The 26,037-nt window shown below is 40.0% G+C and overlaps 1 protein-coding gene across 12 annotated transcripts in view; it reads right to left on the bottom strand.

The window, feature by feature from the left end:
* Positions 1 to 26,037, bottom strand: part of foxp1 (forkhead box P1) — a 544,572-nt gene that overhangs the window by 322,782 nt on the left and 195,753 nt on the right. For all 12 annotated transcript variants that reach the window (XM_031901201.1, XM_031901192.1, XM_031901203.1 and 9 more), the window contains exon 5: positions 18,055 to 18,175. The gene's annotated coding sequence lies outside the window, so the exon portion shown is untranslated. The remainder of the gene's footprint in view (positions 1 to 18,054; positions 18,176 to 26,037) is intronic.

The raw sequence follows: 26,037 nt of genomic DNA, 5'->3' as shown, positions 1-26,037 counted from the left end.
AATCAATGGGAGGCAGAAGAGTTAATTTTGAACATTGCGCCACCAACATAAAATTACTGCTGGAGAAACTGGTCCCAGAGTGTTGCCTTGTGCAAAGGAATCTGGCCAATGAAAGGCACTGATGCATAACAGCCTGTGGATGAGTTTTTTCAGCAGGGCAAAACATGGCTGCACCCACTTATATGAATAAACACAAACACATAGATAAACAGCTGTGCAGAATAACCTCTGCCAATTACAGACCTCCTAACTGCACTGCCCTAAATACCCCTTTCTGTAAGTGTGATAAGAACTTCAGAAATAGTCTTTACTTTTTTTTTTAGTTGTTAAGATATTTAATGATTTCTTTTGTCAATTCCTCAACCTAATAATAACAACAACAACGAAACATTTGTAAAGCACTTTTCTCCCGTGGGACCCAAAGCGCATAAGCCTTTCCTTACTGCAAACAACACAATCATGCTGTGAGTTGTTGACCTGGCCCAACTGTCTGATTCCAGCATAAGTTGGTTTTGATAGAAAACAAAAGTTAAGGGAGCCACACACTGTTAGATCCGCTCATTTGGCGAGATTGACAAGCAAGCGGATCTTCTACGGGCCCACGATAGGGCCAAAAGATCGAATTAAACCGGCAGGTATAGTCGCTATCGAAAAATCGAACCTACCTGATCGAGATTGGGGAGGCCCATCGTTCGTGCCCATACACGGGCAGATAAGCTGCCGAATCGGTCTAAAGGAACACCTTTAGGTAGAGGAAGCATGCCTTTGATATCTCAAGAACAGCTCTCCTTTAGAGGATGAACATAGACTATAGAGTTCTACATGTAGTATTACTACTTTCTCTTTCATATGATTGCTGCAAATGTAAACTGAATATTTCTGATAATATTTATTAGCCTATGTCCAACTATTAATTGCACTGTGTGCAGCAGGACCAAAAGGTAATATCCAGCAGCAAACACAGCCAACAGAATGAGTTCAATGAAGAGTTGCACCACCAGTTGCATCATCATAGAATTCCAACAAATCAGTTAATGACATTTCTCTCTGCTTGATGTGCCCCAGTCAACTATAAGCGAAGTGCCTGTGAAGTGGAAACATTTAGGAGAAACTAAAGTTCAGGCCACAAATTCTCAGAAAGGAACTGCCGAGTGCTGAGGCATATCGCACAAACAAATTGCACATCCTCAGTTGGAACACTCACTGCTGAGTTCCCAACAGTCTCCAGAAGCAATGTCAGCACAAGACCTATTGATCTAGAGTTTAAAATAAGGTTTCCATGGGTGAACAGCTGCACACATGCCAAACATTTCATTCGCGAGCATTGACTGGAGTGGTGTAACGGTCACTGTCATTGGACCCTGAAGTGGCAGGAACATGGCCTCTGAATTGATAAATCCCATTTCACCAACCAGAAGTCTGATGAACGAGTCTGGGTTTGTCACACACCAGGAGAACGCTAACTGCCTGAATGAATAATGCCAGCTTTAAAGGTAGGTGGAGCAGGAATAAGGGTCTGGGGTTCTTTTCAACGGATTGGACTTGGTTCCAATAAAGAACTATTCTGTGTTTCCTACTTTGTGGCAACACTTTGGGGGAAGGCTCTTTCTTGATTAAGCACGATGGTCCCCACAAGCACAAAACAGGGTCCATAAAGATGATATGGGAGTGGAAGAACTTGACAGCCTGGCCTTATTGTCCAACATTGTGCCCAAACTCACTTGTGTACCAAATGGAAGCAAATCCAACAACTAGTGGAAAGCCTTCCAAGAAGGAAGACTATAGATAGCAGCAAAGGGATTGCCAACTTCATATAAATACCCTTGGTTTTGGAAAGAGGACAGGCAAGTGCCCAAGCAATTTGGACCATAAAGTGTACATTTGGATTATGGCCAAAAATCTTTAAAAAATGTAAAAAATATAAACAAGTCTATAAAAAAAATCTACATTTCCAAGCCATCCAAAACACTCTTTTGAAAGTGTATCTATGCTAAAAGCATGGCTATGTGTGCCATTAGCCTAAAACTGCATCTAGCAGCTATTCCACTGCCCTAAGCACAATGCGGGATCTACATTTTAGAACTTTCCGAGGTCATAAAACACAGAAGAACGGCTGAATGATGATTGGATATCCCAATATACAACTGAGCAGAGTGCCAATGATAATCACACCGGGGAAATTCAAATATTTCAGCCTCAAAAATAGGACAACCCTCCTTTTTTAAAAACAAAAAAAACAAAAGCACCTTGTTTATCACACAAATTCTTTTGTAGGAGTTGGTATGTAAAAGCAAGTTATGCAACCTCTCCAAAAATACATATAGAAGAAGTGGTAGTGGGTCAGAAGACTCACACAAAGAGCTGTGACACAATGAGACACATTACCCAGATCATTATCTTTCTGTGCCGCAGGCACCAAATCCAGGATACTTTTTGACTGACATCCAGACATTGCACATTTAGCAGAACTTCTGACATCCCCATGCCTTCCCCATCTTATTTCTAGCAGTCACTTCTCATTAGGGAAGCACTGCCCATTTGGATTTGCATGAACTTCATTAAACAGCGCAGGCAAGCCTCTCTTTGCTCTGCAAGGTATGGAACTTAAAATTCTTTTGTTGGTCATTAAAAAAAAAATTATTAGCCTTTGCTTTAGGGTTTTCGTCTAATTAAAAAAAAAGAAATTTAGCATTAAAGTGGATATAAATATTCTGTAAAAGTATTTTGGGAACTGGTCTTTTTTATTTTACATTTAAGTTCTTTTCCTTTCTACAAACGGCTGCCTGGCCTCTAGCACACATACACCAGGCTGGATAGGAGGTCCGACTAATATTATACTGCTTATAGTCATTGTTCTACTGCTTATAGCAGTGATCCCCAACCAGTGGCTCAGGGGCAACATGTTGCTCCCCAACCCCTTGGGTGTTGCTCTCAGTGCCCCCAAACCAGGGAGTTATTTTTGAATCCCTGACTTGGGGACAAGTTTTGGTTGGATAAAAACAAGATTTCCTACCAAATAAAGCCCCTGTAAGCTGATAGGGTGCATAGAGGCTGCCTAATAGCCAATCACAGCCCTTATTTGGCTCCTCCATGAACTTTTATGGTGCTTGTGTTGCTCCCCAAGTCTTTTTACATTTGACTGTGGCTCCCGAGTAAGGAAGGTTGGGGACCCCTGGCTTATAGTCACTGCCTGGTAGCTGAGAAACAACGAGATAACAGTTTAAATGCTAGATTTGATCATTATTTGAAAAAAATAAATAAAGTTACAAGAAAACATTTAGAACAAATGCATATTTTTTTGAGAGTCTATTGTCCATATCACTTTAGGGGACCTATTTTTATTTACAGAAGTGAGGTGTAGGCTTCTTCAGAAACAGGTGGCCATATCTCAGGTGTTTAGATTATTTGCCAGTCTAGTTATTGGTTCTCAACAAACTTATAATTTATGGTTTGGGTTACAAATAGAGCTAATTAGACAGACTGTGCAGTTGTTAAAATCTAAATATAGGCTAAGGTAAACCATGGAAAGGAATAAAGTCCCTATAGCTATTAAATATAGGCCTCCTTTTGTTTTCCATGGTAATAACGTATGTAAGTGTGAGCTAGAGGAAAATCTGTTGTACAGGTATAGGAACTGTTATCCAGAATGCTCGGGACCAAGGGTATTCCGGATAAGGGGTCTTTCCATCATTTGGATCTTCATATCTTAAGTCTACTAAGAAATCAATAAAACATTAATTAAACCCAATAGGATTATTTTACATCCAGTAAGGATTAATTATATCTTAGTTGGGATCAAGTACAGGTACTGTTTTATTATTACAGAGAAAAGGGAATCATTTAACCATTAAATAAACCCAATAGGGCTGTTCTGCCCCCAATAAGGGGTAATTATATCTTAGTTGGGATCAAGTACAGGTACTGTTTTATTATTACAGAGAAAAGGGAATCATTTAACCATGAAATAAACCCAATAGGGCTGTTCTGCCCCCAATAAGGGGTAATTATACCTTAGTTGGGATCAAGTACAGGTACTGTTTTATTATTACAGAGAAAAGGGAATCATTTAACCATTAAATAAACCCAATAGGGCTGTTCTGCCCCCAATAAGGGGTAATTATATCTTAGTTGGGATCAAGTACAGGTACTGTTTTATTATTACAGAGAAAACGGAATCATTTAACCATTAAATAAACCCAATAGGGCTGTTCTGCCCCCAATAAGGGGTAATTATATCTTAGTTGGGATCAAGTACAGGTACTGTTTTATTATTACAGAGAAAAGGGAATCATTTAACCATTAAATAAACCCAATAGGGCTGTTCTGCCCCCAATAAGGGGTAATTATATCTTAGTTGGGATCAAGTACAGGTACTGTTTTATTATTACAGAGAAAAGGGAATCATTTAACCATTAAATAAACCCAATAGGACTGTTCTGCCCCCAATAAGGGGTAATTATATCTTAGTTGGGATCAAGTACAGGTACTGTTTTATTATTACAGAGAAAAGGGAATCATTTAACCATTAAATAAACCCAATAGGGCTGTTCTGTCCCCAATAAGGGGTAATTATATCTTAGTTGGGATCAAATACAAAGTACAGTTTTATTTTTACAGAGAAAAAGGAAATCAATTTTAAAAATCTGAATTATTTGATATCTGGATATCAGGTTCAAGGGATCAAAGGATCCCATACCTATATTGATAAAGAGGAAATTACCTGCAGGAAACAATGGCCTATGTGCCATTAATGTGCCTCCATTATTACTAATGATAATTATGAAATGTTGGCCATTTCTGACTGTTCATATTAATCTATACTAATGAATGTAAACATGGAGTAAAGGAAGACCGGCAGTGGCCGTATTTTATTTATTTATTTTTTTCAAGATTGTAGGTTGAGAACATAAAGCTCATTTACGATCATTGATGGAGTCGGTGGGAGGTGAAAGCCTCTTGCTTGCCGTTGACTGTATACTGAACTAATCATGTAAAATGTACGTGACAAAAAAAAAAAAAAAAGATGAATTGTTATTCTGGGAAATAAAATATTTTGCTTGAGGAGGAAAAACAACAATTAGCAAAATGTGGGTGAATTCGATAATCAGCAATAGAGGGAAATGTCACACAAACAAGCTAAGAACCACCTACCCTAACACACATTTCTCCCACTCAGATGAAACACCACGAAAGAAGTATGTGCTTTCCATCGAGTGAATCAGGTGTTGAACTCAGTACGGACGGAAAACCAGAGCCCTAATTTGATAATATACAACTTTTTTTAAAGGTTACGTTAGAAAGCCGTCTGGATCCCCCCCCACTATGTTTGGAAATAAAAACGTGAATCCGTTTTTTTCCTTCTGATAAGCAGTTAAAAGCTTGGGTGCACAGCGATCTGCAATAGAACATCACCCTCCAAGTCTCCCTGAGATGGAAAAAAGCGCGCCACAAATGTAATTTCTGCAATAATGGCGGCGTTAAATGTTTCAATTTCAGGAGGCAGTCAAAAATATGATGGGGAATGCAAAATGTTGTCATTTTACTGGAAAATAAAGCAATTTCCTTCACGTCTGAGAGATGCAGGATCTCGATGCAAAATACAATAGGACAGAGTCACTTTTTAACATTGTCACCCCCCCCCCCCCCACCACGTTCACGCTAATTTCTTCTTGGATGTATGCGCCAAAAATGACTTTTGAAAAACTGCAGGTTTGGATAAGTACAATATTCTTCGTGTGCTATGGTATCAAGCGGCGTGATTTGGCACAGGTTAGAGGGGACAGGAGGCCCCTTAATGCTTATTAGGCATGGATTTGCTGCGAAATTCCACATTGGCAAATTTTTGGGTCAAAAAAATTGTGTGGTAGCTACTTTTCATGAATTTTTCAGCAATTTTGCACATTTTTGGTGAAGCAAAACGGGACAAATTCGCTCAGCACTAATGCTTATGAACTACAGATGGAGCAAAACATCACACAGTGCACAACATGGCTCATTACTGAAGATCTATTTTGGTGGACTGACATAGTGGGACACAGTGAGCCATCTGAGCCAAAAGTCTACATAGAGTTTTCTTTATTTTATTAGGAAGGTGAAATAGGAAAAATGTTTCTATTCTATTTCCATATCAGCCGCTTCCCTATGCAAAGTCCTTCACTGGTTCTCAATTTCCTCGCAATTTCACAGTACTCATAATGACTCCCCCTAACAAGAAAGCCTCCCTATATGATCTCAAAGTACACACCGCCATGCAACCTACGCCAAGCGAGCGGATCTTCTCCCGATATCCCCCCACCCACGGGTGGGCAATATCAGGAGAATCCAGGGTAATTATAATGACGGGTATAGGTAAAGTCGGACCGGGGACCGCATCAACGAGCTGATGTGTTCCCCGATCCGACTAGATTTTCTAACCTGCCCGATTTCAGGCCAGATATCGGTCGGGCAGGCCCGTCGGTAGTGCCCCTACACGGGCCTATTAGCTGCCGAATCGGTCCAAGGGACCCATATCGGCAGCTACTATCGGCCTGTGTATGGGGACCTTTAGATTGTAAGCCCTTTTGAAGAGAGATCTCTGATCTTATTTTTATCCTGTAACCCTTGGTTATAAATGACGCTGCCAATAGGCTGATATTTATGGCAGACACCAGTGAGTTAACTAACACAGAGTAAGGGGATTACACTTCACATAAAACTGTTGCATTGGCAAGATTGAAACCTGTCACTCAGAGGTGTGCAATTTAGTTCTTTGTCATGTTGATAATATGGCGATAACATGATAGATACTTTATCTAGGATCATTGCGTACTGATAAGATTGCACAGAGCTGCTATGCCTGAAGTTTCCTCTCAAGGCAACTTCCGCGATTTCAGGGAAATCGCGGCGCCGCGAAAGCCATCCAACCGGCGATTTACATTTTCACCAGTGGGATGGCATTTCGGGCGAAACAGGGAGACCCCCGTTTGCCAGAGCCCTAAAAGTGCAGCACTCTTTATCTTCCCAGGGTGTATGTTAAGGGCTCTGGCACACGGGGAGATTAGTCGCCCGCGGAAAAACTCCCTGTTCGCGGGTGACTAATCTCCCCGAGTTGCCTACCCCTGCCATCCCACCGGCGAACATGTAAGTCGCCGGCGGGATGGCAGACGCGGCGGGGCGATTTCAGGAAATCGCCGAAAAAGACTTGCGAGTCTTTTTTGGCGATGGCATACGCGGCGCCGAAAAGTTGAGGAAACTTCTCAAAGACATCTCCTGGAGTTTGTATTTCCCTGGGAAAAGTCACAATATACTAGAAAATTCCATGGTTGCCATGACACCTATTGATATGAAACATGCCAGAGACAGAGAGATAACTACAGGGATCTCCATCCTCTTGTCCAAGCACAAGTTCCATAAGGAGACATAATTAGGTTTACAGGTACCTCAGGTGAATTATTTGCCTCTACAGTTTTGAACTAATGTATAATGGAACTTAACAAAATAAAACTGATGACATAATTTAATAGGACACCAAGTATTATGGACCCTTTCTTTGCTTCTTCAGGGCAGCTCTGGGGTCTTGGTTTTTTCCCCCAAAGTTATGTTTATTGATTTTTATATTTTCTCCCAACCAATGCAATTTAAACTTAACAATAAAAATGTTCATCAACATCAGAAAAAAACATTTGTACAAGGTGAGACAATTAAGATACATTTACCTTCAGATATATTGGATAATGCCAGTTATTTTAACTAAAAAATAAACATAACTCCCCATCAAGTAAAGTATACTGTCGTTTTTGGGAAAGGGGAGAGGGGTTTAGGGGGCGGGGGGAGGGCTGTTTTGTGGGTTCAATGTGTCTTGATCTAGCATTGGGGGGCACATGTTCAGATATCCAGGGAGACCACCTTTTGTCAAATCTCTTGAGGTATGTTAACTGATATAATGGGAAGTGGTTTGACTTCCAGTTGAGGGCTATTAATCTTTTTGCTTGTATAAATAGAACATATAGAAGAGTATGTTCTGCATTAGTGGGGGTAGTATCCTTGATTTAGTTATATTAGGGTAAGGTCAAGAGAAGCAATGAGCGCCAGAAAGTGGCTGATTTCCTCTGTTACTCGTGTCCAGAATTTTTTAATGGTGGGGCAATGCCAGGCTAGGTGTATATAGTCTGCGGGTGAGTGATTGCATTTAGGACATTTGTCTGGAATGGCTGGGTTTATCAAGTGTAGCCAATTGGGGGTTAGATAAGTTCTGTGCAAATATCTAGTGGTCTTGGAAACAATCATTTTGGGCTAAACATCCATGTAGCTGAGGAACCCTTAAGCTGCCCATCCCTAGGAGACCATTCAATTATATAAATAGGAATAGAAGGACCGACAGGCGAGGACATTTTCAAAACTAATTCAGTGGTTGTGGGACACACTTCATCGAAAAAGCAACCAAGCAGATAGGTGCCAGCCTACGAAGCTACAGGATGTCTCGGTGCAGCAGGAAGCCTTGTATCTATTTGATCGTAAATTACCCTGTTCTATTTCAACATTGACTACCCCGTGTTTAGAATCCATGCGCATTATGTAAAGATTGACACTACATGGGCCACAGAATTTGCAATGCCCACTGCCCTGTGTTTTTAGGCAAATCATTCTCCCAAAATCTTATAAGAAACATTTGTTTAAAATTGTGACTGCCTTAACTGTGTCGAAAAAAGTCTATTGCTCATTAGTTTTAGGTACAAAACATGGGTGTATATGTGAAACTTTCAGATTACTAATAATGACCGATATAGGAGGTAAAAAAAGGCCCTGCTCAATAGAGCTTGCAATCTAAAAGGAGAAGTGGGTATGAGGCACAAGGCATGGGGCTTGGGCAAGATCAGAATCGGCTACGTGAATCATCAGGAAGGAATGCAAGGTTAGATGAGGGGTAACTAAAGAAAAGTGCTTTAACTGCAGAATTATTGGGAGAAAGTCAGATGGAAGGGAATTCCAGAAAAGGGGAGCAGGCCTAGAAAAGTCTGGAACATGTGTATGTGAAATGGTAATGAGTTAAGTGTTTTTCGGAGTATATCATTAGAGGAGCATGACAAAAGGCTTGATGAGTGCAGGGAATGGGTAGGGAAGAGTAGGAATGGGTAGGGATGGGAAGGGATGGGTAGGAATGGGTAGGGATGGGCAGGGATGGGTAGAGATGGGTAGGAATGAGTAGGGATGGGCAGGGATGGGTAGGAATGGGTATGGATGGGAAGGGATGGGTAGGGATGGGTAGGAATGGGTAGGAAAGGTAGGGATGGAAAGGGATGGGTAGGGATGGGTAGGGATGGGCAGGGATGGGTAGAGATGGGTAGGAATGAGTAGGGATGGGCAGGGATGGGTAGGAATGGGTATGGATGGGAAGGGATGGGTAGGGATGGGTAGGAATGGGCAGGGATGGGTAGGAATAGACAGGGACGGGTAGCAATGGGTATGGATGGGTAGGAATGGGTAGAGATAGGTAGGGATGGGTAGGAATGAGTAGGGATGGGTAGGGATAGGTAGGGATGGGTAGGAATGAGTAGGGATGGGTAGGGATGGGTAGGAATGGGAAGGGGTGGTTAGGAATGGGTAGGGATGGGTAGGGGTGGGCAGGGATGGGTAGGGATGGGTAGGGATGGGTAGGGATGGGTAGGGATGGGTAGAGATGAGTAGGAATGGGTAGGGATGGGTAGGAATGGGCAGGGATGGGTAGGAATGGGTAGGGATAGGTAGGAATGGGTAGGAATGAGTAGGGATGGGTAGGAATGGGTAGGGCTGGGTAGGGATGAGTAGGAATAGGTAGGAATGGGCAGGGATAGGTAGGAATGGGCAGGGATAGGTAGGAATGGGCAGGGATAGGTAGGAATGGGTAGGGATAGGTAGGAATGAGTAGGAATGAGTAGGGCTGGGTAGGAATGGGTAGGGCTGGGTAGGGATGGGTAGGAATGGGTAGGGCTGGGTAGGAATGGGTAGGGCTGGGTAGGGATGGGTAGGAATGGGTAGGAATGGGTAGGAATGGGCAGGGATGGGTAGGAATGGGTAGGGATAGGTAGGAATGAGTAGGAATGAGTAGGGATGGGTAGGAATGGGTAGGGCTGGGTAGGGCTGGGTAGGAATGGGTAGGGCTGGGTAGGAATGGGTAGGGCTGGGTAGGGATGAGTAGGAATGGGTAGGAATGGGTAGGAATGGGCAGGGATGGGTAGGAATGGGTAGGGATAGGTAGGAATGAGTAGGGATGGGTAGGGATGGGTAGGAATGGGTAGGGCTGGGTAGGGATGGGTAGGGCTGGGTAGGAATGGGTAGGGCTGGGTAGGGCTGGGTAGGAATGGGTAGGAATGGGTAGGGATGGGTAAGGATGGGTAGGAATGGGCAGGGATGGGTAGGGATGGGTAGGAATGGGTAGGGATGGGTAAGGAAGGGTAGGAATGGGCAGGGATGGGTAGGGATGGGTAAGGATGGGTAGGGATGGGTAGGAATGGGTAGGAATGGGCAGGCATGGGTAGGGATGGGTAGGAATGGGTAGGAATGGGCAGGCATGGGTAGGGATGGGTAGGAATGCAAAGGGATACTATCCCTCCTTTTCTTTATGTCTGTGAAATAGCAAGAGTTTCAAGTCAGAGAACTTATTTTTTTAATTGTAATACTGGAGATTTCTTTTGCTCCTCTCCATTCTGCACAACTTATAATACAAAACCTGGCATTTCCTAACTCCACACAGGCATCCAGTGCCCACGCAGTTTCACCGGGACGGAAAAAAACGAGCCATATCTAAAGCTGATATCTGAATTAGAGACGGAATTGGGTGAAAGCAGAAAAAGGAGGAAATGAAAATATAAAACTGAAAGCAGAGGAAGAAGAAACGGCAAATAAGGAGAGGGTGGGTAGCAGGATAAAATGGTATAAAAGAAGGGGAATAAAATATAAGTTAAAAAGCTGAGAGAAATGTAGAGAAGGATAAGTATATATAGAATATGCTGGGGTTGTGCTGCTGAGTTTGCAGCCATGTTCTTTTTGGGATCCCTACAGCCACATACATTGGTGCATCTCTGCAGAATAAGCACCAAACTGTTCAGTAGATGGAAATAGCAAAATGGCTTTGCTTAAAAATGGTTGAAACCAGAAAGTGTGGGTGGGTCAGGCTTGTTATAACAGCAGGTGGGGCTTATCAGTGTGGGAGGGGCTAACTTTTGGCACACGCCATAGCTCCACTTTTTATTGCCCCAGTTCTAGCACTGGGAATACTTGGAGATGAGTTCAGATAGATAGCGAGTTGGAACTATTTGGAATATCAGGGTCACTAGTTTGAAAGGCAGTGTAACTTTTACAGGAACAGGTTTTTCTTCTCAAATTAAATCTATTTTATTTTCATAAACTATAAATCTATCAAACCTGCTGTGGTTTTCTTTGCCTTAACTTTCTTATTTCACTCTGCTAATTACTCATGTTATAGGCTTAAAATACCACAGAAATGTAAAGAATGGCTTTTATGAAGGATCTCAGACCACGGTGGTCAGAATATTCTTTTATTAAGGCGAGTCAGAGCCATAAAGCCTCAAAAAGCGAGAGAAAGGACTAAATCATTTCAAGGGGAACTGCAGCTTCCAAACCAAAAATTGTTAAGGAGCCCCACACAAACAGAAACCCACAATATACCTATCCCTGTAATCTGTAATTAAAGTAGGAATAAATACCATTTTTATATGCTGAAATCCAGCTGCAAAACAGCTCTTTTATTTCTGCATCATTTGAAATCCTGGCAGAGGAGGAGGGACTAAAACATTGATGTTACAAATTGTAACAACTTCTCCCCAGCTTACTGGAAGCATGCAGGAACTACATAACCCACAATGCATTGCACTGGGATGTTCCTTTCCTTATTGGCAGGGAATTGTGGGATTGGGAGGATGCAGGCTGAAGGCTGAGGACAGGCGACTACTGTTAGTTTATTTGAGTCACAAAGTAGTCAGCCAGACCAGGGACTTAGGGAACTTTTCCAAACCATATTATTACATTAATCATGGAAAGGCTGCATATTTTTTAATTGATGTATATTGCAAAGTTGCTTGAAATTATTTTTACTTTTCAAAAAGCATAAGGTGTGTTTGGGTGGAGTTCATTGATCTTTCCCATTCTCTCAGTACCAATTGGGAGCGCTGTATGAGATAACATCGTTACGGTCTCACAATCCTGATATAATGTATATGAAAACGCTGGCACTTTTTGCCCAGTGCTGCAACAGATTTTTAAAGTCATTGTGAAATGCATAAAGTGTGATAGAACCATCTGTCAGCACTCAATCTATGTCAATTCCCCCTCACTTCTCCCCCGCCCCAAGAAGCAACCCACACAAGTGCCACAAAACCAAACAGAATCACTTGTGTTTCCTGCACAACGCATTTCAAAACAACTTCATTACAAGCCTTCAAGTATCATTCTTACATATTAGTTTATGTCTGCAAAATATGATAAATGAACATTTCACACCCTGAACCTGACTCACTGGTTTACAAATTATTTACGGTGGGAATCGTACGAAAACCGCAGAGATATTTGTGTTGATGACAGTGATCTTCTGATATGAGGACGCGGAGATAACGATCGGCACCAAGAATGAGAGTGGCCGGGACGGACTAAAATAGCAGTCGGAAAAAAAAAAAAAAAAAACGCACACTTGCTTGGGAAATAATGGTCTGGGTAACCTGTCAGTAGTTTCATTCTAAGAATGCCGAGCTCCGAACTTCATGCAGCGACAGCAACTGTGTGGGACAAAGCTGAAAACCAAAGCAAAAAAAGAAAGAAAAAAAAAGAATACTAGACTCCAAGGGTTGCACAATTGTGGTTCGGGCACCGTAGGGGAGAGAAATATATTTTGCAAAGTCTATTTGCTGATGGAATATTTCAAGCAGACTTATATTTTCAGGGTCACTACTCACTTACCAAAATATCAGGAGATTGGGCCCCAGCCCAAGTAAATCCCAATTTGCCCAGCCTTATTTGACCCATTGGTCTATAAAGGAACCAATACAATTTGGCATTATGTATAGCAGTGATCCCCAACCAGTGGCTCAGGGGCAACATGTTGCTCCCCAACCCCTTGGGTGTTGCTCTCAGTGCCCCCAAACCAGGGAGTTATTTCTGAATTCCTGACTTGGGGGCAAGTTTTGGTTGAATAAAAACAAGATTTCCTACCAAATAAAGCCCCTGTAAGCTGATAGGGTGCATAGAGGCCCCTAATAGCCAATCACAGCCCTTATTTGGCTCCTCCATGAACTTTTATGGTGCTTGTGTTGCTCTCCAAGTCTTTTTACATTTGGCTGATGTATATATAATTGCTTAGAGAGCAGCCTAGGGTGAGAGGTTCTCCGGTGGGCCTTGGGAGACCCAGTACAACACTGCACGTCTCCTTACAATAATTGCTGTGACCTTTAACATTAGATCATCTGACCCTCAGTGATGTATAAGGTTTGGATTTTAGACTTGGCCATTTAAAGGAGAAAGTTCAACAAAGAATTTGGCAAGAAATGTTACGCGCTGTGTTTTTGGGTTCTGTACCAGCCCAAGGCAACCACAACCCTTTAGTAGGGAAGATCTGTGCCCCTGAAAATGCCCTAGTATCCCCCCATCTTCTTATCTTATTGATTCCCAGCACAGGCTCTAGGACAAATTAGAAGGACTCCATCATCAATGCTACAGGGTTGCTCAAATCATTTAACCATTAAATAAACCCAATAGGGCTGTTCTGCCCCCAATAAGGGGTAATTATATCTTAGTTGGGATCAAGTACAGGTAGTGTTTTATTATTACAGAGAAAAGGGAATCATTTAACCATGAAATAAACCCAATAGGGCTGTTCTGCCCCCAATAAGGGGTAATTATATCTTAGTTGGGATCAAGTACAGGTACTGTTTTATTATTACAGAGAAAAGGGAATCATTTAACCATTAAATAAACCCAATAGGGCTGTTCTGCCCCCAATAAGGGGTAATTATATCTTAGTTGGGATCAAGTACAGGTACTGTTTTATTATTACAGAGAAAAGGGAATCATTTAACCATGAAATAAACCCAATAGGGCTGTTCTGCCCCCAATAAGGGGTAATTATATCTTAGTTGGGATCAAGTACAGGTACTGTTTTATTATTACAGAGAAATAGGAAATCACTTTTAGAAATCAGAATAATCTACTTAAAAAGAAGTCTGTGGGAGATGGCCTTCCTGTAATTTGGAGCTTTCTGGATAACGGGTTTAAAACCTGTATATGGAAATTGGTAAAGCATTATCTATTATGATGCCAAAGGCGTAAGGGAACTGATATTATAAACGACATTGTGCTAAGCTGGCTGCTGGCACACCGGAGAGAAAACACGGCAACGCAAAGTATCATTTTTATTATAAAAAAAACAGCAAATTTCCTGTTGATGTGTTAATTCTCAAAAAGAAAGAAAAAATAATTTGGAAGCTTTCCAAGTACGTTCAGCCATTTACCCTGACAAACAGCATCCAACCCTGCGAAGCTCACGTGAAACCTTCTCTATATACATCAAGGTTATTCCTCAGAACTGATACTGACATTCTTTCTCGAACAGGCGAGTCAAACAACTCTGTTTACTGATAATTTAGAAAAAAAAAGGTGATTTAAAGGGGATATAAATGCAAAAAAAAACTTTCCAATGTACATTGAAACCTTGGAAAACCTGTAATTACAGTTGTGTGTAAATATCGCTGCTCTGGGAAAGCTGTACCTGCCTGTGCCTCTCTATTCTCAGCCCTGGTGGTTCCGACTCATGAAACAATGCGACAGAAGCCAGCTGTGAAGACACAGGCATGGCCGACTCCTGCTACACTGCACCAGAGACAAGACCAGCAGTGCAGAAAGGGACAGAGAAACATGGGTTTCAACAATTACATTTACAATCAACTTTTTTTTTAACATTAAGTATTTGCTTAACAATTATATTTTTTTAATTGTTTATTTCTGAATTGTGTGTGTGTGAGTTTGGTTGTGAGGGTTTTTGTTATTTAGTGCGCCAATAAGGGCAAAAGCTGAAATAGAAAGTAAAACCACATTCCGCTTCCTGGTTCCAGGTGCAGACAGGGGTGCCCCCTTTTCTAGAAAAAAAAATACCGGCCTTCTTATATTTTTCTTGCCTATTAATAACATTGACTACAAGTAACTTTTCTACTGGGCAGGTGGCAACTCGTGCCACAAACTGTCAGCCAGAAGTAGTAGCTAGGAACCAGATCCAAACACACAGGCGTAGTAAGAACAAAGCAGTAAAGGTTGTTTATTTACATATAATATACAGTTTGGGCATGTCCCTATGGAACCCAACTGTAAATGATATCCTTATAAATAGTGCTTAGTGATGTCATCAGTTATAAGCGGAGCTTAGTGATGTAATTTCTGTCACATGACTCACTGAAACTTGTATATTATAATAAATAAAGTACCCCCTGTTGTAAAATATGAGGATATTAGAAGCCACCTCGGAGTTCCATGACCGTATAAAAGCACAAGGCCAATAATATCCCTATATTTTACAAAAGGGGGTACATTATTCCCTTTAACTAAATATACTATTACTCCGCCTGTATTCTTGGCCGAATCCCTGTGGTTTTAATGAAGAAATATATATAGTTTTGGTTATCGCTTGCACTAAACAAACTGAAGCTGAAAGAAAGGTCTTGTTCTAAGTCATATTTGTACCAGCATCTCTGTGTGAACAACCCCCCCCCTTCTGCCTAGCTGCAACTTTTGTTACTTTTTAAAATAAGGGCACGTTCATTATATGGAATTCAGATTTCCTTTTACTTTGCTTAAATGAACGAGGATCTTACTTTCAGTTGCAGTTTTTCCATTATTTGGTGCATGAAATAACAAAAACCATAACTTTTCCTTGATTAAAACCAATAGGCAAAAAAGTATGTTCAGCACAAAGCCTATCCATTGAACTAATGCTGAATAAAAGGGGTATACTGCTCCTTTAAACGTTCAAGTAGCTTCATCGAACAAATCACAATGAAATGACACTGTATAGGAACATTATCAATAAATGCATTTAGGGTTCTTATTTATCTCGGTGTTACTTGCCCTTTAGTTCATATAAAAACTCCCTAGGCTAACCCTTCCCAATACACATATAACATGTATTACACAATAGAAGAAGTCATTATTTTTCAGTGCCCATTTTGGGCCAAAAGGAGCCCTTGGGAGGGCCCAATGCAAATGCCTTCCCTCGCTGTCGTATATACAATTGCTGGTGAATAGAGGAATCTGCATTGAGTTCAGTAGATTTATACCGAGAGGCCCAGACACAAGAGATCACTGTCAGATTTACAGGTACATGAAACAGTGACAGTTTCTCTCTCTTTTTCCCACCATCAATAAACCTCTTTAAGTAAACAGTGTCTTCCTGATTTCCATGCTGTGTCTGCCGGAACTGGGCTCCTCTAGATTAATGCTTTGTCATGGAGGCCCAGAAAGGGGCCCGATCGGGCCAAACCCCTCGCCAAGGTCAAAGATTTAAACCTTCATAGAGCCGTCAGTATGAACTGCAGGTCAACAGTCCCATTCTTACAGGAAAGGAAACATTCTTATCCCTTTTTTTGTTAATAAAATAAATATCATCCTAATTACTATATCCCTGCCTTTATTCTCTACAATTATAAACCTGTACGGAACATACAGCAGAACAGTAGAGAAGTTTTGTTTGGCATTATTAATACTATAATAATAATAATATTTAATGCTCCATTATACTTGCGTACAAGTAAAATAAATCGTATGATTTAAGCATTGCAGCATTTTCATAGAGATTTCCTCTACCTTCAACCCTTAAATGAAATTGTAATTTACATTCATTTTCTAATGAATTACGGAAGTGCACACACAGTTTAATAAACAGCAAATTTGCCCACTGTTTATAAATGAGCCCCACATATGGGTGTATGTGGGGCTCATTTATAAACAGTGGGCAAATTTGCTTCTGGGCAGTAATCCATAGCAACCAATCATTAATTAGTTAATTTTTTAGTCAGCTGCAAGTAGAACAATAAGAGCAAGCATCTGATTGGTTTATATGGGTTACTGTCTATGTGCAGATTTGCCCAGGGTTTATAAATTAGTCTCACTAGGTCTGCCCAGCTGCAGTAACCCATAGCAGCCAATAAGATGTTAGCTTTTAAACAGGTGACCAGTAAATGCTACCTTCTGATAGGTGATTAGATCTGAAGCAAACGCTATTTATTTTATTACATAACACGCCCCCCTAAGAGTTGCTGTCACACTTGGTCTTCAAAGAAAGCTGTTGAGCTGAAGTCTGCCCAGCAGTACTAAATGGTCTAAAACTGCTAATATCTCAGAAATCACTTAGGACAAAAACTGAATGTAAATTACAAATGTGATCAGGGAAGCACTCTGGATATCTTTATATCAATTCATTTTTTGGGGTATAGTATCATGGGCAAAAATGTATTTATTTATTTGTTTATTTTTTTGTTGAATAGGTTTTAAGAAAAAATGTAAAAAGATTATATAACTTTCACCAAAAACCTTATGAGAAATTGTGGGAGAGAAATGTATCAAGAGAATTCTTTGAGTTGATTCATCAATAAAGTTAACCTAACCCCAGCATTGAGGAAACAAATTCAGAGTAGTAGACTTTTATAACAAAAAAAAAGTCAAATTTTCCCTTCCCAGTTGGAGCCATTGACTTAATTTAGTCGGATCGGGGACGGGATCGGCTCGTTGATGCAGTCCCCGAACCGACTGTGCCTATTCCAGTCATTAAAATTCGATTGTTTGGCCCCAGGGCCAAACGACCGAATTAGCCTAAACTCACCCGATATCGTCTACCTGTAGGTAGCGAGCGGATCTTAACGTGTATGGCCACCTTTAGCAGTTAGTTACCAGATTTCCCCATTTGTATAAGTCTGCCCAAAAACTGCCCAAGTGATCCAGACTTTAACGTATGGGGACCATGATTTGCCCATAATTCGAACCAAGCAAGCAAATAATAATCAGCACATAAATCCCACATTTATACATCCAATAGACAAAATCTACCTTATAGTCTTTAGTTTCCTGAGCGTGCTCCTTTGGGGCAAAATGAGCCTGATGCTTATTGCATTCTTGGAATAGTGTAACTATGCAGCAGAAGAGGCTGTCAGAATCTCCCATGAGGTCTCTGCAATAAAAAAAAAAAGAACATTTATTAGTATTTTGAGTCATTACCCCATGTTTTGCTTTGCTATAGAAAAATATGGTTGGATAAAGGTCAGTTTGCTGTTGATGGTGCAAATAAGCAAGCTGCTCCTGGGAAAGGTGGCTTCTAACTCTAGTGAACCCCATTTTGGAAGTAGCCTTTTTAGTGCCTACAAAATTCTATATTCTGCACTTCATCATAACAACATCCATTTGATCAAGTTTAAATATAAAGGATGAGGACTGCTCATTAAGTTGTTTCTGCTGAAGGCTGAGGGCCTCCTCTGGACTCTGGTGAGTCTTGGACCCATTCATTTTTATTTTTTTAATAGGAAGGGCCAACTTTCCCTTATATTTATGGTTACTACTGAGGAATACCTGCTGCTGGCATAGATTTATAGTATTCCCCCAAGTTCAGGCTATGAGTAAATTTGATTCCATCATTTTTTGGATTTGGCCCAAACACTGAATCCTCCACAATCCCAAATGTGCATATTTAAATTTGAGAAACTAACACAAATATTATCTGAATGGCAATTTGCTGCTTTTAGCTGCCCAGTGTTTTACAATCATTTTCAGGGTTCATGATAAGTCCCCAAACAGTGCTGGGACTGGGCCAAGTTCTGGATTTAACCCACCCCTATAATCAGGACAGATATAAGTGACATTTACCATCATATATAATAACATTCACAAAGTTGGCCCAGGAACAATTACCCATTAAGAGGTTTGCTTTTAAACTTGTGACGAGTAAATGCTAGCTGCTGATTGGTTGCTACGGGCGGCCAGACCTGTATCTATTCCCTATCCCCATGGGTTCTGAGTCGGTTTAGAATTTGAGAGCCGGGCGGTGTGACAGCTGCTCATCAGAATCAGAACAGAGGGAAAGCGCTTGCAATGTTAGCGGTGATTGAGTAGGAATATGTAGGTTCCATTTCTGTCTGTGGGACATCAGGCAATGACAATAAATTGATATATTGCAAGTCATTTCAGTTATAATATTATGTGCACCTGAGTATTTCCATAAAGTCTGTACTGATTCACCCACAACCAACCTGTCTTGGCAACAAATGTAACCTCCCTGGTTAAATATAAAACCCAATGTATTCTACCGAGCTATATTTATGTATACCAGGTGTGACATTATCTAGGCAACTTGGATTTCTATATAAGGGGTCTTTATGGAATATGGATCACTATTGCTTAGGGCTACTATAAAGTTTAAAATGAAAGAAACTGGGTTTTTCTTTTTAAAAAAGGATAATTTGCTTAAGGTTGATACCATAGGACATGGTGTTTCTTTATTTTGGAGCTTTCTGGATAATAGCCTTGCAGATAATACACTGCATACCTGTATTTACATATAAATATACACATATGTCCATAATGGTTCTGCAAAATATACATACATCATAATAGATGGAGGGCGCACACCAAAAAAGTATTTATATTGCCTGGGTGCCAGATAATCAAGTGTAAGATACAAGAAAGAGAAAGACTCTGCACTCATAGAGTCAAAAATATTCTTTAATGTGTAAAATCAACTTTTCGGTCACATATTTGGGACCTTTCTCATATATATATATATATATATATATATATATATATATATATATATATATATATGAGAAAGGTCCCACACACAGGTAAAGGATCCATTATCCAGAAAACAATTATTCAGAGAGCTCCGAATTACAGGAAGGCCATCTTCCATAGACTAAATTTTAATCAAATAAATTACTTTCACAAAAAGATCATTGCTTTTTCTCTGTAATAATAAAACAGTACCTGTACTTGATCCCAACTAAGATATAATTACCCCTTATTGGGGGCAGAACAGCCCTATTGGGTTTATTTCATGGTTAAATGATTCCCTTTTCTCTGTAATAATAAAACAGTACCTGTACTTGATCCCAACTAAGATATAATTACCCCTTATTGGGGGCAGAACAGCCCTATTGGGTTTATTTAATGGTTAAATGATTCCCTTTTCTCTGTAATAATAAAACAGTACCTGTACTTGATCCCAACTAAGATATAATTACCCCTTATTGGGGCAGAACAGCCCTATTGGGTTTATTTCATGGTTAAATGATTCCCTTCTCTCTGTAATAATAAAACAGTACCTGTACTTGATCCCAACTAAGATATAATTACCCCTTATTGGGGGCAGAACAGCCCTATTGGGTTTATTTAATGGTTAAATGATTCCCTTTTCTCTGTAATAATAAAACAGTACCTGTACTTGATCCCAACTAAGATATAATTACCCCTTATTGGGGCAGAACAGCCCTATTGGGTTTATTTCATGGTTAAATGATTCCCTTTTCTCTGTAATAATAAAACAGTACCTGTACTTGATCCCAACTAAGATATAATTACCCCTTATTGGGGGCAGAACAGCCCTATTGGGTTTATTTAATGGTTAAATGATTCCCTTTTCTCTGTAATAATAAAACAGTACCTGTAATTGATCCCAACTAAGATACAGTGGAGGAAATAATTATTTGACCCCTCACTGATTTTGTAAGTTTGTCCAATGACAAAGAAATGAAAAGTCTCAGAACAGTATCATTTCAATGGTAGGTTTATTTTAACAGTGGCAGATAGCACATAAAAAGGAAAATCGAAAAAATAACTTTAAATAAAAGATAGCAACTGATTTGCATTTCATTGAGTGAAATAAGTTTTTGAACCCCTACCAACCATTAAGAGTTCTGGCTCCCACAGAGTGGTTAGACACTTCTACTCAATTGGTCAACCTCATTAAGGACACCTGTCTTAACTAGTCACCTGTATAAAAGACACCTGTCCACAGAATCAATCAATCAAGCAGACTCCAAACTCTCCAACATGGGAAAGACCAAAGAGCTGTCCAAGGATGTCAGAGACAAAATTGTAGACCTGCACAAGGCTGGAATGGGCTACAAAACCAATAGCAAGAAGCTGGGAGAGAAAGTGACAACTGTTGGTGCGATTGATCGAAAATGGAAGGAGCACAAAATGACCATCAATCGACCTCGCTCTGGGGCTCCACGCAAGATCTCACCTCGTGGGGTGTCAATGATTCTGAGAAAGGTGAAAAAGCATCCTAGAACTACATGGGAGGAGTTAGTTAATGACCTCAAATTAGCAGGGACCACAGTCACCAAGAAAACCATTGGAAACACATTACACCGCAATGGATTAAAATCCTGCAGGGCTCGCAAGGTCCCCCTGCTCAAGAAGGCACATGTGCAGGCCCGTCTGAAGTTTGCCAATGAACACCTGAATGATTCTGTGAGTGACTGGGAGAAGGTGCTGTGGTCTGATGAGACCAAAATAGAGCTCTTTGGCATTAACTCAACTCGCTGTGTTTGGAGGAAGAAAAATGCTGCCTATGACCCCCAAAACACCGTCCCCACCGTCAAGCATGGGGGTGGAAACATTTTGCTTTGGGGGTGTTTTTCTGCTAAGGGCACAGGACAACTTATTCGCATTAACGGGAAAATGGACGGAGCCATGTATCGTGAAATCCTGAACGACAACCTCCTTCCCTCTGCCAGGAAACTGAAAATGGGTCGTGGATGGGTGTTCCAGCACGACAATGACCCAAAACATACAGCAAAGGCAACAAAGGAGTGGCTCAAGAAGAAGCACATTAAGGTCATGGAGTGGCCTAGTCAGTCTCCGGACCTTAATCCAATAGAAAACCTATGGAGGGAGCTCAAGCTCAGAGTTGCACAGAGACAGCCTCGAAACCTTAGGGATTTAGAGATGATCTGCAAAGAGGAGTGGGACCAACATTCCTCCTAAAATGTGCGCAAACTTGCTCATCAACTACAAGAAACGTTTGACCTCTGTGCTTGCAAACAAGGGTTTTTCCACTAAGTATTAAGTCTTTTTTGTAAGAGGGTTCAAAAACTTATTTCACTCAATGAAATGCAAATCAGTTGCTATCTTTTATTTAAAGTTATTTTTTCCATTTTCCTTTTGATGTGCTATCTGCCACTGTTAAAATAAACCTACCATTGAAATGATACTGTTCTGGGACTTTTCATTTCTTTGTCATTGGACAAACTTACAAAATCAGTGAGGGGTCAAATAATTATTTCCTCCACTGTATAATTACCCCTTATTGGGGCAGAACAGCCCTATTGGGTTTATTTAATGGTTAAATGATTCCCTTTTCTCTGTAATAATAAAACAGTACCTGTACTTGATCCCAACTAAGATATAATTACCCCTTATTGGGGCAGAACAGCCCTATTGGGTTTATTTAATGGTTAAATGATTCCCTTTTCTCTGTAATAATAAAACAGTACCTGTAATTGATCCCAACTAAGATATAATTACCCCTTATTGGGGGCAGAACAGCCCTATTGGGTTTATTTAATGGTTAAATGATTCCCTTTTCTCTGTAATAATAAAACAGTACCTGTACTTGATCCCAACTAAGATATAATTACCCCTTATTGGGGCAGAACAGCCCTATTGGGTTTATTTAATGGTTAAATGATTCCCTTTTCTCTGTAATAATAAAACAGTACCTGTACTTGATCCCAACTAAGATATAATTACCCCTTATTGGGGCAGAACAGCCCTATTGGGTTTATTTAATGGTTAAATGATTCCCTTTTCTCTGTAATAATAAAACAGTACCTGTAATTGATCCCAACTAAGATATAATTACCCCTTATTGGGGGCAGAACAGCCCTATTGGGTTTATTTAATGGTTAAATGATTCCCTTTTCTCTGTAATAAAACAGTACCTTGTACTAAAACATAGTTAATTCTAATCATATTGGGTTTAACTAATGTTTAAATGATTTTTTTGCAGACAAAGTATGGAGATCAAAATTACGTAAAGACCCCTTGTATGGAAAACCCCAGGTCCCACAATTCAAATTGTTGTGGTGAGTCTGGGAAGAGAGAAATCAGTATATATAGCGGTAGATATCAGTATATATAGTAGGACAGTAGGAGTGTGAGTGTCTGTGTGTGACTCACTGAGCCCTTGGCATGACACTTTGTGCTGTTGTTGTGCATAACGCTGTGAGTAAGGGGGTAATGTGCAAATATTTCCGCCCCACATAGGATTAAGTAAGCACCTTTAAAGGAAAGCGAGCACAAAAACAAACCGGCCTTTAACTTTAGATGTGGTGTCTTTCCTGTCGCAATTATGTTACATCTGCAATTTCTATCACTTGGGTTTGGCAAAGTCTAATGTGCAAAAAAGAGTCTTTTTCTTCACCGAGCAGGTACTACGGCTGGTAACTGTCTAGGTTTACAGCACTTCTATTGAATGGGAACCAGCATTAATCGGTGCTTTATTTCCCCTTTTGGTGAACACAATTATGGGATCCTTTATTCAGAAACTCATTATCCAGAAAGTTCCAAATTACGGGAAGGCCATCTCCCTTAGACACAATTATAAGCAAATAAATCTAATTTTTAAAAATTATTCCCCTTTCTCTGTAATAATAAAACAGTACCTGTACTTGATCCAAACTAAGATATAATTACCCCTTATTGGGGCAGAACAGCCCTATTGGGTTTATTTAATGGTTAAATGATTCCCTTTTCTCTGTAATAATAAAACAGTACCTGTACTTGATCCCAACTAAGATATAATTACCCCTTATTGGGGCAGAACAGCCATATTGGGTTTATTTAATGGTTAAATGATTCCTTTTTCTCTGTAATAATAAAACAGTACCTGTACTTGATCCCAACTAAGATATAATTACCCCTTATTGGGGCAGAACAGCCCTATTGGGTTTATTTAATGGTTAAATGATTCCCTTTTCTCTGTAATAATAAAACAGTACCTGTACTTGATCCCAACTAAGATATAATTACCCCTTATTGGGGCAGAACAGCCCTATTGGGTTTATTTCATGGTTAAATGATTCCCTTTTCTCTGTAATAATAAAACAGTACCTGTACTTGATCCCAACTAAGATATAATTACCCCTTATTGGGGCAGAACAGCCCTATTGGGTTTATTTCATGGTTAAATGATTCCCTTTTCTCTGTAATAATAAAACAGTACCTGTACTTGATCCCAACTAAGATATAATTACCCCTTATTGGGGGCAGAACAGCCCTATTGGGTTTATTTCATGGTTAAATGATTCCCTTTTCTCTGTAATAATAAAACAGTACCTGTACTTGATCCCAACTAAGATATAATTACCCCTTATTGGGGGCAGAACAGCCCTATTGGGTTTATTTAATGGTTAAATGATTCCCTTTTCTCTGTAATAATAAAACAGTACCTGTACTTGATCCCAACTAAGATATAATTACCCCTTATTGGGGGCAGAACAGCCCTATTGGGTTTATTTAATGGTTAAATGATTCCCTTTTCTCTGTAATAATAAAACAGTACCTGTACTTGATCCCAACTAAGATATAATTACCCCTTATTGGGGGCAGAACAGCCCTATTGGGTTTATTTAATGGTTAAATGATTCCCTTTTCTCTGTAATAATAAAACAGTACCTGTACTTGATCCCAACTAAGATATAATTACCCCTTATTGGGGCAGAACAGCCATATTGGGTTTATTTAATGGTTAAATGATTCCTTTTTCTCTGTAATAATAAAACAGTACCTGTACTTGATCCCAACTAAGATATAATTACCCCTTATTGGGGCAGAACAGCCCTATTGGGTTTATTTAATGGTTAAATGATTCCCTTTTCTCTGTAATAATAAAACAGTACCTGTACTTGATCCCAACTAAGATATAATTACCCCTTATTGGGGCAGAACAGCCCTATTGGGTTTATTTCATGGTTAAATGATTCCCTTTTCTCTGTAATAATAAAACAGTACCTGTACTTGATCCCAACTAAGATATAATTACCCCTTATTGGGGGCAGAACAGCCCTATTGGGTTTATTTAATGGTTAAATGATTCCCTTTTCTCTGTAATAATAAAACAGTACCTGTACTTGATCCCAACTAAGATATAATTACCCCTTATTGGGGGCAGAACAGCCCTATTGGGTTTATTTAATGGTTAAATGATTCCCTTTTCTCTGTAATAATAAAACAGTACCTGTACTTGATACTAACTAAGATATAATGAATCCTTACTGGAAGCAAAACACTCCTAATAGGTTTATTTAATGTTTAAATAATCTTTTAGTAAATTTAAGGTATGGAGATTCAAATTACAGAAAGATCCCTTATCGGGAAAACCCCAGGTCCCGAGAATTCTGGATAAAGGGTCCCATACCTGTCCTTTTAAAATACATATTGCCCTATTTCATCAGTGACATGTTGCCTTTTAAAGCAATGCACACTATTTATTTTTGATTTATCTTTCTACTAAATTAAATATGATCTACGGGGTCAGATCATCATATTTGCAGATCATTCCCTCTCATTAGGAGCTGCCATATTGCTATTCACCTGAGGCATTTCCCATAGATTTTCCCCTCCTGGTGTTTAAAAGTGTGGTAGTGAATACAAATGTATGAAGGACAAATTATTTAAAACCAATATCAAACCATATATATGTTTGCAGTTGGTCTTCTGAGCTGAGAAGGGACCCAGTAAAGAACCGGACCTTATTGCCACGCAATTATGCTGGAGGGGCAAAGGCAATTTGTATGGAGGTGCTGGGGGGGGGGGGCAAGCTTTCTTAGCTGATATTTTCTATGAAGGTAAACTTTATTAATCTGGAACAGAAGCACTAGCCCTAAAGGTGTAGATAAAGCAGGAATAGCACCAGATGTTGTCGGACTACACTTCCCAGCATCCCACTTGCACACTTCATTTCCTAATCCAATCAAACGAGACAGAAGTTCGGCACAGTTCAGTGCATAGAGTTAATGAGAAAATGCTCCTAAT

Source organism: Xenopus tropicalis, chromosome 4 (assembly GCF_000004195.4).
Source record: "Xenopus tropicalis strain Nigerian chromosome 4, UCB_Xtro_10.0, whole genome shotgun sequence".
Taxonomy (NCBI): Eukaryota; Metazoa; Chordata; class Amphibia; order Anura; family Pipidae; genus Xenopus; species Xenopus tropicalis.
Note: the sequence above shows the minus strand (reverse complement) of the source record. Positions and strands in the feature narration are given on the sequence as shown.